General features: G+C 45.3%; 1 long non-coding RNA gene across 1 annotated transcript; it reads left to right on the forward strand.

The window, feature by feature from the left end:
- The first annotated feature begins 6,319 nt into the window (after positions 1-6,319).
- Positions 6,320-9,104, forward strand: LOC148057288 (uncharacterized). Its single transcript, XR_015699432.1, has 3 exons — positions 6,320-6,456; positions 7,678-7,880; positions 8,404-9,104. It is a non-coding gene; the product is annotated as an uncharacterized LOC148057288 (long non-coding RNA).
- Positions 9,105-9,525: the final 421 nt, after the last annotated feature.

Below are 9,525 nucleotides of genomic sequence, written 5' to 3' on the forward strand. Positions count from 1 at the left end.
CTCTCCGAGATAGATACACCTCACCCACTCTCCAGCCGATGCAGGGCATCCCCTACCCTCAAAGCAGCAAGGCTCTCACTAACAGTGCCCATACGAGCATTCAATGAAAAGGGTGCTCTGAGTCCTACCTCAGAAGCGGGAACAAATTCGTTCCTGCAGCTTTGTTCTTTTAGCATCGACAGAAAAAGTACTATGTACATAGCAGGCCTTCCCAGTGCACCCCCAGAAATGGGAGCGCACCGAGGATGCCTTCATCTTCCCACACAGCTGGAACTGCTACTCAAACACAAACACGAGAGTCCTTCTAGCTAAAGCTCCTGTGCTTTCAAGTCTCACCCCCTCACAGCTAGCAGAGAGCAAGCCACCCCCAGAAATCACTGCCAGACATGCTTTTTACCCATTTTTAGGCCATCAACACACCTTCTAGCCATCTTAGAGGAGAAACCGCCTCTTTATTTTCATTCCTCTTTATTTTTCCCCTCTTTTCTGTTCCTTGCAGGCTCCTTCCTCTGGTGTGTATTAGTATCACTGCCATTATGTCCCGTCATGCCTGAGGTATGACGTTTGTAAAGTGGTGACTCACGTAACCGAGTTTAGCCTGAGCTTTTAGCTAGGACTGACCAGGCTTTCTGAAGTGCTGTAGTGCGGAGGTTTCCGTTAGAAGCCTCAAATGACGTCCTCCTTAGAAAGGGCTGGTTCCTTCCTTCTGGCAACGGACCTCTTGACCTGTGAAACCAAACAGGATACAGAATAAGGGATGGAAGGAGGAAGGAAAATGTGTTTTACTTCCATGGCTTTGGTAAAAATCTGAAACTTCCAAAAATATCTGGAAAATCCCACTCCCAGGCTGCTTCTTTCTTGGGTTCTCTTTTCTTTAAATGTTTACATTTTCTCCCAGAACGGTGGTCAGGAGTTTTGGCATTTCGGGCTGAACTCACGCCATGCGGCTCACTATGTGGGGTGATTTTCAGAGCTCATCCCTCTGCCAGCTCTGTTGCTTCCCAAAGTCAGCAGCAAAATGAGAAGTACAGTCTCTCGCTGAAGATGTTTCATATTTAAAATTGGCACTTGATAAAGATGCATTGCACTGCACTGCTACAAGACATGTGGAGGGAGGCGGACCTGGTGTAGTGTCAGGGCAGGGGAACTAGAAAACTATCAGAGGAAAGCAAGATGAAAGTGGAAGGGAAATGAAGTAAGTGGGTGATAAAATAAGTCTGTTATATAGGGAGAAAGCCAGAAGGATCAAAGGATCTCTTTTATTTGCATTTTATCCTCATTTCTGCTCCTTGCAGTTTCCTTCCTCTGCTGTATATTATCACCTCTATTATAAAACTTTCTGGTTGCTTGCAATTATCCCCCCTTTAATCTCATGCTAGGCTATTCCCCTTTGATCCAGTGCAGTACACGCCTTCTTGCCATATGACTGATTGTGTGACTGCTGCATATATATGTAAAAACATTTTTTTTCAACCTGATTCCCCCCATCGTGTCTCCAGTTTAAGTCTATAAAGTCTAGGCAAAAAGTTGCGTCCCCTTCACAAAAGCCTTTCTGCTTACCTCTGTCAGGACGGCTTCAGCTCCCAATAAAAATGTTACAAATGGAAAGCTCCTTCTAACATCTTTGTTTTATTTTTGCATCTAAGTTACAGTTATAATTTAATACAATAAAAGAACACAAGCTACAGAGAGGGACACCTAATTATGCCCTTCAGTGCAAGGCTAAGCTGAGTTCAACGAGAAGAGACAAACCTGTTACTGGCAGACCCTTGATTCTTTCTTTTCTTTTCAACTTCTTAAAAAAACCCCACCCTCTCCTGCTGCTCCCTTGCTCCTACCAGCCTCTCCTGGGACCGGAGCTTGCCCTGTCCCCTGTCCCTGCAAACCGGGCTTGACGCCAGGGCTGGCAGGGGTGAGATATACTGAAGAAGGCTGGGACCTAGGGGCCAGGAGAAGAGCCCTGAGATGACAGGGAACAGGGCAGAGTCGGTTGGAAAGTCAATAAGGAAGATGCTCCTTCTCCAAAGGACAAGTCACTGCTTCCTTCTCCGGTGGGAAACAGGGCAACAAGAAAGATATCAGAAGTGAGACAGGAGATGGACTTCCACAGACTACTTAGTCAAAGACAACCACAAATGATGAGAGAGGGATGCTCCATGCCTTGTATACAATGAGATAGTTCAGAAGCCCTGTTCTCTGCTTTCTCACTGGGTTTAGGTCTTTGGGTTTTTTTTCCCCCAGCTGTGCTCTAGCCTTTTGAGTGCATGAAACACACTGACCCTGGCTGGCAAGGAAGTCTCTTCATTTTCTTCTTCAAAGGGAACACTGAAGGAACAGTCTATGGATGGTCTGAAGTAGCCAACTGTATTTCTTAATGCTATAAGAATTGTCAAAATATACCAAAGCCCACATAATATTTAAGCAGTTTGTAGCATGAATATTGTTAACTAAACCTTTTGATTTGAAAAGGAACATGATGGGAATTTTCTTCCTTACCTTGTTCATGCAGGCTGAATTCCTGTCAAACAGCTACAGTAAGCACCCTGATAGCTCAGGGAAAAAAGAGCCGCTGAAAGGAGCACAGAAAGAAGCTAGGAGAGTACCCAAACTGTAACTCTCAGCCTGGCCTGCACAAATCTTCCACAAAGCAACACATCTTCCAGAAAAAGCAAGCTTTTATTCTCCTTGGCTATAAAGAGCATCTGTTCTTCATGTCCTCCAGAGTATCAGTTCCCCCTCCGGATTCGTTCCCCATCATTCCTTGACTTCCACATCTGCAGTTACAAACTTCTGTCCATCACCAACACCGTCCTGTCTTCAGTATCACCTTCCTTGTGAAGATGAGAGCTATTTGAGATTTAAAAAGAGCAACCAGGGGTTTCATTTTGTTTTCCTTCACGTGAGTTTTGTACTAATAACCACTGAACAAAGGATCTGCAGAGACGGGAATGACAAAATGTATTTAGATTTTTTGCTTTAAGCTCTTGCACATGCAGCATTGTCTCTGGAATTAAACGGGACCACGGTTGTTTCTTATGTTGTGCTGCATTCAAATAAATCCACTAGGAATAATGCAAGATGCAGCACTTCATTTTCTAGTATTCTTGGATCACAACATGACCTTGAACATCTTTCCACTGCCACCTTCCCAGACTACACTGCAGAAACACAAAGGATTTGCTTATGCTATTGAGTTAAAAGAGAGACCTCAAGATCTTGCTACCTCACACCCTTCACATGCCCTACTCTCCTCGACACACTGCCATGTCTCTGATGACGCAGCAGAGCTTTCTTTTTCCCTTTTTAAAATCTCATACAATGGTGAGTTTATTGATGCCCCCGCCCCGTGCTCTGCCCTGGTGATTCCCCTCTCAGAAATATACTTTACTTGACAGATTGTTGGAAGTTCTAACATCTAGAGCAAGAAACTGGATCTTGCTACGCAGAACTGAAAAGCCCTGTGCTAAAACACCTTTTGCAGCTGCGAGCATCAACACCCACTCATCACATTGCCTTTTCAACCTTCTCTTTAGGAAGGTGCATTAGTCAGGCTCCTGAAAGAAGCACCTTCAGGGCTTATTTTCTGTTCTCGTGGTCCTCCTTTGAACTCAAGCCAGCCTGTGCCTTCCCAAAACATTAACAACCGTGGTAATAAACATATCTGATAAGAGTTCACAGAACATTAACATCAGCAAGCCAACAAATGGCTACAAGCGTTGGAAAGCACTACATGCCGAGGATACATAACAGACCGTGGAGGCCCTTTAATACCTCCAAAGGGCAGGTGCCCTCCTGGGGAGCGTGGATGGGCACAGCTGACATGAATTGACTCGAAGGGCTGGATGCCCAGCTCAGAGACTTCAAAGGCTTCCAGTCTGGGAGGGGACTCGGTTGTTTGCCTTGGCGATTCAAGTCTCTTATGATCAACTTGAGAAAGAAGGTAAGTAATGGAGTCTGTTGGGTGTTTTTTTTTTTGCTGGGTGGTATTCCGATTTCCTAGGCTTTTGGAGAGAATAATGTTTTGTATGCATCGCTACTGAATTAACAGTGGTAGCAGTTATCTTAGTAGGCTGGTAAGAGGTATGACGCATGGGCAGTCTGCTAGTTCACAACAAGAACAAGAAGTTGTGGATGGGTTGCAGGGCTGGAGTTAGAATATGTAGAGCACTCATGAAATACTTGTGCAAATGTGCTCTTCGTCTGATGTGGTGATGTGTCTGACGTTCACAGAGGAGAGACAGATACACTAGGGGTAACTTTTGATGTTCTTCCCATGAGATCTGGGCTCTGAGGTCCTCTGTTCAGCCTCTCCTGTGTTAGCAGCACAAAGCAGAAGGGCTCTCACAGGCTACTCGGGCAGCTCAGGTTTCCTGGGGTGTCAGAACTTCAGCAGCAGCCTTATGCTGCCAGGAGCCCAGAGTTGCAGTGTGCAGGGAAATCCCTCCGTGGCCTGATCTCTTCTCCCTGGCGACCAATGATAGGGCCCGAGGGAACGGCAGGAAGATATGCCAAGGGAAGTTTAGGTTGGACATTAGGAAAAGGCTCTTCACCTAGCACTAGAACAGGCTCCCCAGGGAGGTAGTCATGGCACCAAACCTGACAATATTCAAGAAACGTTTGGACAACACCCTCAGACAGATGGTGTGAATTTTGGGGCTGTCCTATGCAGGGACAGGAGTTGGACTCGATGATCCTTGTGGGTCCCTTCCAACTCAGGACATTCTATGATTCTAGCGTAAGGTGGACTCCAGTTCCCTGAGTGTGGTGCCCCCCATCATAAGGGGAGAAAAGTGAACCACTAGATACTGAGGTCTGTCTCAGGTTTTGATGGTTTCTGTTCTGATCTTAAGGTGTGATCTTGAGTCTGTGCGGTGCATGTTTCATCAGGAATCAGGTTTCAGTAGCATATGTAAGGGCTTTTCTTTTTTCGTAGCCTAAAGACTCAAGGCTGTGCTGAGTCTGTTCAGATGCTGTTTTCTCTCAGATGCCCACAGCCTATATTTCATCTAGAAGGACTTCAGATACACAAAGGCTATCCACCATCTTCTCGGTGAACTATATCTTAACTACACGGCAAGCCCTGGTGGGAAGTGGATCGCACGCTGTGTCTAGTTCAATCTGCAAGGGGGATACAGGCAAGCAGGGTGTAATTATCCAAGGTGGAAGCTGGCCAGAGCATAGGGCCGTGACTCCTCCGTGTTACTCCAGGTTACTTCTGGGGGAAGGGGAGAGTGCGCTGGCAACTGCAACCCCAAAATTCAGAAAGGAGACTCTGCAGTGTGTACTGTTCACCCGCTGACTTCAAACACTGTGTCAGAGCGCAGACACGAAGGCTATGGGGGAGAAGGATGCACACGGACTTCAGAGGAAACACTTGGTTACCATAGCTCTTCATCCAGACAGACGGGAAGAATTACTGAATTCTCATTGTAGGGGTCATAACTGCAGGTGTCGACGGGAAATTCAGAGCAGCTGTCTTAAGGCATAGACAAAGACAGTAAAATTAGAAAAGCGGTACCTCCGACTGAGGTGCAGTCAGCAGTGAGGTTATCTGAACAGGAACTGATATTCCTAATGACTTGTGACGGAGGATGAAAATACAGCTTTTGTATTGTGAAAGCTGCAGCACTGAGAACTTCTGCTTCAATTTCACAGTAACACTTCCCTGCCGTTCGGTCTATTTCAAACTAAACTGGCTTCTTGGAATTTATGAATGGCATCCTTCAACCTCAGGCCTTCTTCTGAGACTTCAGTTTCATTCTGAGCTGACGCAGAACTTGCAGCTGTATTGATTTCCTTCTTTCACAACAGAAGTGTTCTTCTGCTTGTGCTGCAGATAACAAGAACTCGGTTACTGGAGGGGAAGGTCAACATCAGAAGAGGATCAAGCTGGAAGTGACATTTCTGTCTAGGAATACTATGGTAGAGATTAATCCAGTTTACAGCAGTCCTGTTCAGTAAACATTTGAACACTTTCTTTCCTGACCAAAACTTTGAAGAGTTGAGTCTGGGTGTCCTTAGTCTGTATTAAGGTCTGTAAATAAGAGGATGGCTGTAAAAATATATTAAGTTTTACAGTTGCTTTAAAACCTGCACCAAAACACTTTCTATAGGAAAATGCAACTATGAAGAAGTTAATAACTTTTTTCCTAGAAAAAGGAAGTATTTTATCAGTGAATCAATTCAAATATGGCTTGCTGGAACACACTGGAAACAAACTGGATCAGTTTGGTAGTAACCTGTTTGTGCCTAAGCCCCACAAGACATTTCTGGGAGATGTAATCTGAGATACTTAATTCTTTTTCCTCTGTAGGATGGTTCTTCTTGTCAAGATGTTTTTTCCCTTAGCGCACTCTATGCTCTGGCTGGAATGGAACATTGCACTAGGAGAACCCTGACTGTGCTGAATGGGATATAGATCCCGAGGCCTACAAAGCAGAGGCACTAAAACCACCTGTGAGTACACATTTCCATGTGAAACAAAGCCAAAATGAACTGTTTCAAATTGGAAAATGTCAAAATGAAACTTTCCACATGAGAACATTTCTAAATATTTCATTGGGGGATGGTGGTGGTGGTTGTCATATTTTTCAGTCTTTATCCTGAACTTGAGACAAACACGTAGTGTTGAAATATTAGAACTTAAGTGTTCTGATTCCTTACTTGTTCAGCAAAACACCTGCAGCTTTCACTGAGGTAAGCTCAAGTTGAAGTTTCTATAAAGAATGATAACTACAACAGCAACAAAGCTCTACCCCACTGCTGGACTGTGCAGCCAAGCAGCAGGGTGGAAGATGCCTTCTCTCCCGTAACATGCCCTGCTAGGAAGCATCCCTCCCTCTTACAGCCCTCGGATCACACATATGCTTTCTTTGAACGCTGACAGAGCGCATAAAGGGGCAACTGCAGTGTATTTGTGTTGGCCTCGGCTTACGGTGCACTCACAGGTGAGCGAGCCAGGTGCGGTCCCCACTAACGCAACCTGCTGTGCAGACTGAGGGCTTGTCGCTTGGGAGCTGGAACACGCGTGGGGTTAAAGGGTGTTCGCCGCTGAGAAAACAGGGTGCTGCGGCTCGCCCAAAGGGCTGGCAGGTTGCCTTCATCACCATAGGGCCACTTCCAACCAGCGCTGCTCAGACTGCAACAAGTGCGGATCAAAACTCTTCCTTCCTAAGAAATCTCCCAGGTGTGGAAAGGCTGGGTCTTGAACCAGACAGGAAACGTGGCTTTCTTAAACCAGCTTGGTTCCAGCACGGTGAATGCCAGCATGCACGTAAACCATTTCTGAGGATATTATAATCTTTCCCTGGCAGGTTATAGCAGGCAAAGAATTCTGCCTTGTAAACTGAGCAAATGACTATTTCTGAGGACGGGCCACCAGACGTTTTATGTCACCTAGTTTCTGATTTAAAAACAGACTTTTTAAAATCTGACAAAGATGTCTGGTGGCAACTTCTTTGATCTGTCCCTGTTAAAACACAATTCAATTTGATGAATTAAATCTACATGGAAGGCAAAGTATGCTGTTAGAGGGCAAGTGACGGTCCAGATCAATGGGACTTGGGTTAGATTATTGAGGTAATCACAACTATTACCCTGAGAACACTTCTATTCCATTATTTGTGTCATCCATACGAGTATAATTCACATCTTTGTGCAATTCTCTGTTTGATCTAGGGAGGTAAAACAGGAGGCACCCTAGCTGATCCTACTTTTTGAAAGGCCGGTGCTTGTTGGCCTGCTGTAAAGAAACTTCTGAGACCTTCTAGGGCCCTTCGTCATACCTCAGCAGCTGGAGCCTACTTTTGGCACAAGCTGAGGTAGGAAATTGAAGAATGGGCTTGTAGGGACAGCAGCCACAGGAAAAGAACAGATGAAAGGTAAGATATTCTGTGCTCATCACAGAGCTGCGCTTAGATGAAGAGGAGCTGTTTTATCTTAAGCTGGAAATGATTTCTGCTTCTTTGATCTACCAATGTACAGTTGAGGGAACTGTAACAAGAGAGGCTTCAAAATGGGAGGAATTTTAACGTAGTATTTTCTAAAGTACCTTAAAATTATCTGAGAGACATGATCAGACAGTCCCTGGCATGGGAGGGAAAAGGAGTATAAAGTTGTGGACAGCTAATGAAATGAGCATCTTGTGTGGAGAACAAGGAAGGGAGAGGAGGAACTTCCCAATGGATTTTTTTTTTTTTAAAAAAAAAAAAAAAAGGAGGGGAAGCCAGTGAAATACTTGGCTGAGATGGCAACACACATGAGAGGGGTGGAGGCCAAGACTTTTTAAAGGTCTTCCTGATAAACTCTGTAAAGCACTGCCACAAAACACAGCACCATAAAACAGACACACAAGTGCTTGTTGAAAGTGTCTTAAAATGTTCTTCTGTCTTTTCCTTTCTTCAGCCTTTCTGTACTTGTCGTGGTTTAACCCCAGCTGGCAATGAAGCCCCACACAGCCGCTCGCTCACTCCCCCACAGTGGGACGGGGGAGAGAATCGGAAGGGTAAAAGTGAGAAAACTCGTGGGCTGAGGTAAAGATGGTTTAATAGGTAAAGCAAAAGCCATGTGCACAAGCAAAGCAAAACAAGGAATTCATTCACTGCTTCCCATCGACAGGCAGGTGTTCAGCCACCTCCAGGAAAGCAGGGCTCCATCATGCATAATGGTGACGTGGGAAGACAAACGTCATCACTCCGAACGTCCCCTCCTTCCTTCTTCTTCCCCCAGCTTTATATGCTGAGCATGACATCATATGGTATGGAATAGCCCTTTGGTCAGTTGGGGTCAGCTGTCCCAGCTGTGTCCCCTCCCAACTTCTTGTGCACCCCCAGCCTGCTTGCTGGTGGGGTGGGTAAGAAGCAGAAAAGGCCTTGACTCTGTGTAAGCACTGCTCAGCAGTAACGAAAACATCCCTGTGTGATCAACACTGTTTCCAGCACAAATCCAAACCATAGCCCCACAGTAGCTCCTGTGAAGAAAATTAACTCTATCCCAGCCCAAACCAGCACAGTACTCCTTTAGCCATCTTCTATACCTGTCAGCTACACTGCTGTGCACTGTAGTTCATCCCTCTACCACATTCACATCTCTTCCTGTCACTCACCTTACATGTCATTAAGAGTCCACAGAAACAGTTTGACAAGTTCAGCCCACCAGCCTTATAGAAGTGTGACAGGAGAGGTTAGTAGTGTGTAAAACATGGGCTGTTCCAAGGGGCTGGTGGCTTGGGCGTGTACTGTAAAGGAGTGCCCTTTCTGTAAAGGACAGAAGGTATCAACTCAGGCCTGAAAGGCAAGAAGCAAGCAAATAAAAAAAGATAAACGAGGGACAAGTTCTATCACAATGTTTCTTTCAATTCAGTGCCTAATACACCAATTTCACCACACAAAACACAAGCTGTGGCAAGTACCCCAGGAACTGAGAAAAAGGAGAAACAGGGATGTTTTCTTTTAGAAGTGGTTTTCATGTGAAATTCCAAAGATGAAGTGCATTTTTAGCTACTTATTAGCTTTAAGAATATGCTAG

Source organism: Nipponia nippon, unplaced genomic scaffold, assembly GCF_047370975.1.
Source record: "Nipponia nippon isolate SJK-2023a ecotype South Korea unplaced genomic scaffold, ASM4737097v1 scaffold_1, whole genome shotgun sequence".
NCBI classification, from domain to species: Eukaryota; Metazoa; Chordata; class Aves; order Pelecaniformes; family Threskiornithidae; genus Nipponia; species Nipponia nippon.